Raw genomic sequence first — 7,649 nt, 5'->3', positions numbered from 1 at the left:
CGGGTCATTCTCATCTATCAGGACCTCCTCTAACTCCTCGGACGGTCCCACATCACTTTCATAATCCCCAAAGCGAGGATCAAAGTCCCTTCCCTCGCTTTGGGCAACGCCCTATTTGGTGACTTCATCACCGGATGGGGTTTTCTGCTCTTTTAAACCAAGAGTGCTCTCTTGGCCAAACTCCTCTAACATCTCTTCCCGATCGGTTACAACTGCAAAACTCAGGTCGACATTCATCTCGTCCACCTCCTCTTTCTCAGCACACACAATCATGTTGCTCTCCTTGGCTCCCTTCCTCGCTTTAGTTACTGAGGCATTATAGCACTCCCTAGCCTCTCTCTGGTCTCCTCGGACGCAGCCTATGCCTGCACTAGTCGGGAACTTCATGGAAAGGTGCCAGATTGAAATTGTCGCATGTAAGTTTATGAGCAGTGGTCGACCAATAACTACATTGTAGGCGGACGAGCAGTCAATAATCAAAAACTCGGTCATTACTGTCTCATGCTTAGGAGCCTCCTCCGTCGTAACGGGAAACTTGATAGTTCTAGTTGGTGACAATCCTTCTCCAGTGAACCCATAAATGACTTGAGAGCACGGCTTCAAGTCATTGATAGATAGCTTCATCCTCTAGAAGGATGACTTATAAATAATGTTCACAGAACTCCCTGTGTCGACCAGACATCTCTTCACCTTCATATTGGCAATTTGGACTGTCACAACAAGAGGGTCATTGTGAGGATACCTCACGTGTCGAGCATCTTCTTCACTGAAAGTGAGGGACTCACTTTCGTATCGTGGGTTCTTCGGTGGTCGCTCCTCCACTGCCATAACTTCGGAGGTTGATGCTACATCCAACTCATGACGAAGGGTGCGAGCATACCTTTCCCTCGCCTTATTGCTATCTCCAGCAAGATGTGGACCTCCACATATGGTATCTAGTGTGAAGTTCAGGTTGCAAAGGTGGGGATCATTGCCGCTTGAACCTAGGGTTGTTGTTACTCCCCTCTCCCTGGGTCTTCTCTGCTCGATACTTCTTCAGCTTCCCCGACCGGAGGAGAAACTCTATCTCATCTTTGAGATGATTGCACTCATTCGTGTCATGACCATAGTCTCCATGGAAGCGACATAACTTGTTCATCTCTCTTACTCATCTCCTTCTTGATAGGTGGGGGTTTCCGGTAAGGGACCTCTTGATGACTGGCCAAATAGATCTTCGCTCGACTCACTGAAAGAGTGGTGTAGTTGGTGAATCGAGGTTCATACTTAATGGGCTTGTCATTTGGTCCCGACTTAGCCTTCTTCTCATTGTGGCGGTCAGACCCATTATTCCCACGTTTCTTACCACCATTTTGATCATTTCCACCATTCTTGGGAGGATCAGTCGATCCGCTCGGGTTGTTCAGGCCCTTATCTCCCTTCTCAATCGCATCATCCAACTTCATGTATTTGTCCGCCCGGTCCAAAAATTGTTGTAATGTTGAAATCGGATTGTGATGAATGCTGTCCCACAAAGGACTTCGATAGATAATGCCGGAAGAAATTGCTACCATTTTCCCCTCATCTCCAACTGCGGTAGCTCGGTTAGCTTCTCTCATGAACCTTTGTATGTAGTTCTTGAGAGACTCATCCTTTCCTTGCTTAATATCTGCCAAGTGATTGGCGTAAACAGGAGGGGTCCGAGCAACACTAAACTGTCTGCAAAACTCCTTTCTAAAAATTTCCCAAGAAGTGATGGAGTTAGGCTTAAACTTCCAATACCACTCCTGGGCAGTGTCGGACAATGTGGTGGGGAAGACTCTGCACCGATAGTCATCACTCACCCCGAGCAGCTCCATCTGATCTTTGAACTTCCCCACGTGCCTTATCAGGTCTGCCTTTTCTGTATAAACTAACAGTACTGGGGCTTTGTATTTCGCTGGTGGTTGGGCTGCTCTAATTCGAGCACAGAAAGGACTACCACTCCTGTGGTCTGCTGGATCAATCGCAGAGGGCCGTTTTGACAGACTCTGGACTGCTGTTGTCAGAGCATCAAGCTGGGCATGAATGCCTGGGGCCACTGCTTGGGACTCATTTTCGGGACCGCCTGGTCGGGCACTCCTATCCGGCAGACCATCATTGAGTATTTCTACTCGACTGGTAGGTCGGATTGGCTCTTGCCCTTCGACCGGGACAGTCCTTCTTCTATCAGCAATGACGTCCCTTAGATCCTTTTGAGTGGTGTGCTTTCCTAATCGATCGAATACTGTACTCCGAGTCTTCTCGGAAGGCTTGCTGGGTGGAACATGCTCCTTGCCACTGCGCTGGTTGGGATGCAGTGGTGATCTTCCTGTCTGAGCTGGGCGATCTTTTCCTCCTCGATGGTTGTCATTATTCTTCTCCTTCGACTGGTCAGTGTGATGACTGTCAGCTTCATCATGCCCATGCCCATCTTTGAAGTGGGAAGTCTCTTTACCTCGAGGAGCTCTATTGTGCCTCAGGAGGTGTTTTCTTGCTACCTGACTTATGACTTCTTGACCTGGAAGTCTCTGATCGGTGGCTCCTTTAGGGGGTTTTGAGTTTCCCCTTTGAGTTGAGGCAGTGTCCGACCAGACTCCATCTTCCTCACGACCAGGTGGGTTACTACCACCCCTACTTGGTCTGCGAGAGTGGGGTCTATCAGTGTTCTTACGACCAACTTCTGTGGTCCTTGCACTTGGGGTGGCTGCCACTCCCGGTGCAGCTTGGGCATTGGCCCGGGTCAGCTGCGTAGTTGCCTCCAGAGCGAGTGCAGCCTCGCGATGTCGCCTATCAGCCTCCTCCTGCTGTCGCCGGATCTCCTCACTTCTGGCGTCTATTTCTCATCTTTGCTGCTCGAATGCGGCATTCTGCCTAGCCATTTCTTCAGCGAATGCCCCTTGTCTGGCATTGAACTGTGTCATCTCCTCCTGGAAGGCGCTCATGGCTTCCTGGAGCTCTTCAACCTCTGGGGTTACATCTTCGAGCACGAATCTAGGCTCAGTTTCACGATCTTGAAGGCTAGGACCTTCTGATCTGGCAGGCTCTTTAGAGGAGCCTGTCTTCTTGGAGGCCGCATTGGTGCTCTTAGGCGCCATAATACCTCAGGGACCGTCTGTCTTTCTCTTCAGGCTCTCAATGAAAGCACCAAAATGTTGACTGCATTTTTGGCCAACGACGTGAGAACGTCAAAAACGATAAATCCTTCAAGAGAAAATAAACGACACAGACGATTTTATAGTGGTTCAGCCCCAATGTGATGGTAAAAGCCTAATCCACTTGGAGTTATGATTATATATCTACACTCAAGATCAGATGAACCTGAGTCAACTGAGTTTCTTCAGTGTAAATTACAAGAATACATGAATTCTCTCAAATACAAGTACTCTCTCTCTCTAGAAAATTCAGATCAAAAGTTCAAAATTCCAAAAGTCCCCTTTATGATGCCATAAGCCTTGTATTTATAGGCTTAGGATCGTACAGATAATATCCCCCATAATCGAGATATTTTATTATTCTCATTATATTTAAATTACAACAATATTCAAAATGTAACAGTACACTAAATTTGTGGGATAAATGAGAGATTCCCGCGTATGCCAAGACCAATTCTTGTTGAAGGCGTTTTTGGGAATCTTGACGTAGTCCTGCTCTATCTAGTTGATCCATATCATCTTCAGTCTGGTCGGCCACACCTTTACTGGGCAGTCATGCACTTGACTAGGCAGACATGCACTTAGCTGGGCAGACATGCACTTGACTGGTCGGACATGGTCATGACCGATCGGCCAAGTTCATGCCTGGTCGGACAAAGTCATGCCTAGGCAGGCAAGATCATTCCTGGGCAGATAAGGTCATTCCTAGGCAGACAAGGTCATGCCTGGGCAGACAAACACGTGACTGGTCGGACAAGGTCATGCCTGGTCGGTCATGACACTTCTCAAGCCAGTCAAAATTCTTCATCGGTCTACTGGGTTACTCCTAAGCCAGGTCACCCAACCATTCCATGCCACTTGTCATTTCTATTGCCACATCATCATTTTCAAATTTTGGGGATAACACCCAGAAAACTAAAACACCTTTGGAGATCTGTGGAGTTTTTGTTCAGCCACTCGAATTAACGCTCGTATCTCCCCTTCAACTTTTTATTCAAGTAAGTTTCTTGAGCTTCTTTGTCTCTGAGATGCCATGAAAAAGTTATCCCTTGAGGTTTTTGATTTGTTTTGGATTCGGAGTTCCTGAATGTTTTTGAAAAAATGATTGGGATAATTGGGCTAGTAGGTATTATCATGACAGGATAAGGAAAAAACACTAAACGAGGCTTAGGAATTGGGATTACTGATTTAGGGCGCAAAATCGAAGTAAAAATTTGATTTTTAGGCACTCGGAAAAAACTGGGTTTTTCCCTCCCCTTTTCAGAGTTGAAAAGTTTTCTTTGAATTTTTTTTTATTTCTGCTTTTTAATCCGTTTTCAAAACTATTTGCATATTATTTAGTTTTTACGTTAGAATGTTGCTGGTCATATAAAAGCCTAACTTTTATACACGAGCAACGTTATCCCAGCGCTTCCACTTCTTTAGTCTATTGGCCATAGATTCTCATCTCCCCTTCTCTATTCACATATTTTCATGCACGACCCGTGGGGAGGTGAGAGGCCGATCGACAACGACTTTCTCACGCTACTGCTCGAAGATCAAGAACAGTCGTCGCTGCAATTCTTGGAAATTCCCTTTTCTCAACACAACCCCGCAAACAGACTATTGGTTTTTATAGATCAAATCAGAGATTGTACGCAGCGGAACAACAATCAAAATTGTTAATTTAACCCCACAAGATTTCTAGATCTACTTCTTCACATACATGTATGTATTGAGTCAAAGAGATGAATAGAAAATTACCTCAAGTCCTTCCTTGTTGCTATCTTTTTGTACGGCAAAATCCTCGAGATCTCACACCAAGATCTTCCAAAATGTTCTCAACACACAAAGAACGAGTGTGGGCTCGTTATACAAAACAATATGAAAAATCTATTTATCAAATGTTCTCAACACATGAGATCTGATAAAGTTTAGATCTAAATTTGTGAAGAACAGTGACCTATGCTTGTAGCACTGTTCTATTTCTCTTAGAGAGATTTCACGATATATTTTCTATCTCTGAAAAGTATCGCTCTGAAAAACTGATCTCCTATATTTAATATATCCAATATATTAAAATTAAATAATAGTTATTTTAAACAATTTAAAAATAACTAATCAGTTATCAGATTTTTGTTTAAGTAATAATATTTTAATCATATTAAAATATTTTATTATTTATTTAATATTTAAATAACTAAAATTGTTGAACCAAGATCCTTCTAGAACCTTCTTGTGCATGTAGCATAGTGACTGTGCACTGTGCTACATGCCCACCTCATGTCAGGGAGGGCATGTGATTTTTCCTAATTTTCATCATTAGTTTAAATCCCAAAAATAAATTAATTCAAAATTAATTATATTTTTGTTAAATCAAATAATTAATTAATTAATTACACATAATTATACAATAATTATGTTTAGTGCATAGAAAAATATTTTACTTATCAAATAAGTCCTTTTGCCCATATTTGTATTTATCTTTGTTAGTGTTTGTTTGAGCCATTTCGAGGACCACAGACCTATAACATTAAGCTCCAATAAATTAAAACTAAATAATTAAACTCTTTAATCATTATAGTTAATTTATTAATTCTGATATTTCTCCACTATAAATTCATAATTGAACTCTTTATGTTATAGATATACTTTTACAGAAATCTTATTTTAAGCTGTCCATTGATATAACCATCTTTCAATAGTTCAACCCTCTAATTAATTAGTTCATAAATTAGAATGGAAGAATTACCATTTTACCTTTCTAATTTACTTCTTATTCCTTAAGTACCATTAATTCACTAGTGAACAATTAATCTATAATCTAATTATAGATTTGAGCTCAAAATCATTCAGTTCCAGAATTAACTCTTAAGGGAACCAATATATGATCCGTTAGGAAAGATTAGATTCCGTATTGTTGATACATGTTCCCAGCCATCCATGATATTAAATCTCCAAAACAAAAGTCATTAGCCTCATTCTATGAAGAGATCTTAACGAATATATCAAAAGATTTAATAAACATAAACATGAGTTCATGAATACTCAGGATTTAGGTTGATCTATAAATGATCATCAGTTATGATATGAATTACAAATCTTTATTATTAAATGGTTTTTGGATAAAGACTTTTATTCTTATCGGTCCATGTCATATATAATCATATTATATAAAGTACCTTTACCGAGATGTCTTACCACATCAATAATCCGAATCTAGATTATTTGTATCAACATGATACTCAGTAAACCGTACTTACAACCCCAATTAAATAATTCCATAACTTCAATTTGTTGTTGACTATTTTTATTCATTCATGTGATCTTAATTCTCTCGTACTAATACAAGATCACATCCTCAATAATGTATATGGAATTTTTCTGATATTTACAAAGAATTATTCAAACAATAATTTAATATTTAAATATAACAATAATAGATCATTGTATTTATTTATTCATTGAAATAATAAATGTCTTTTACATGCTTTTAAGAAATAATCCAAACAATCTCCCACTTGTACTTAAAGCAAGTGAGACATTTCTAGGCATATATGAAGCATATGGCACTCGAGAACACGCTCTGGAGGGTATGATCGAGTGTTGGGTGAAAAGAACTAAGCATGGACATGTGGGGCCACAAAAAAAGTCATTTGGGAGCATCAGGTCTAGGGTGACCTTTCTTCGTGCCTTCGAGTCTTCAACCTCCATTCGCCAACACGTGAAGGCCTTTGCTTGTAACTTTTTTCATGAATGTGATTCTTGCATTATGCTTTGAAGCATATAAGGCGGCAAAGGATGTCATTCAACACAATTGGGTGATGAAGACCTCACTATGCGAGATGTTCTCACACAGCGAGACGCTCTCATATGGTGAGGCTTGCCTCCTTCTCTTTGTGCTTCATGTGTTGACATCCCGGGACCTTCATCGACCTTCCTTTCAAGGATAAGGCTTATATGAGGCTTAGGGGCACATTAAACACTTAGACAAGAATGTTTGGAAGCACTAGGCCTCGTTTTGTGTCTCCGTGACTCCATTCTTCATTTATGTCTGTAAGGTGGCATTTAGATAAATGTCCAATGAAGGAGTTGAGCCCAATTGAGTTAGAAGGTCGAAGGCGACCTTGCCGAGGGAGGGTGCCTTTGCTATGCGAGACCCTCTCGCAAGGTGTTGAGTTGTCTCTTCCCTTTTTCGACTTGAGTTATTCAGTTTGGACATCTTTATTTGATGATGCTATAAGGAATGTCTAAGGTAGGAAGGGAACTTAATTGGGAGCCAAGGTCGAGGGAGGATTTCCATCGTTCACACTTGGTAAAGTATGAGTTAAGATGCCTCTCGTTTTGTGAGATGGATATTACTAGAGATATCCATAAGTTGACTTGCATTGCGACCTCGCGATGCGGACGCATATTAGTTAGGAGGAGAATACACAAGGGCATCGTATTGTGGCCTCGCATTGCGGGAGCATCGAGATATCCATAAGTTGACTTGCATTGCATCCTCATGATGCGGGCGCA

The sequence above is a fragment of the Humulus lupulus genome, chromosome 1 (assembly GCF_963169125.1).
Source record: "Humulus lupulus chromosome 1, drHumLupu1.1, whole genome shotgun sequence".
Classification (NCBI taxonomy): domain Eukaryota; kingdom Viridiplantae; phylum Streptophyta; class Magnoliopsida; order Rosales; family Cannabaceae; genus Humulus; species Humulus lupulus.
This window is presented reverse-complemented; position numbering follows the sequence as displayed.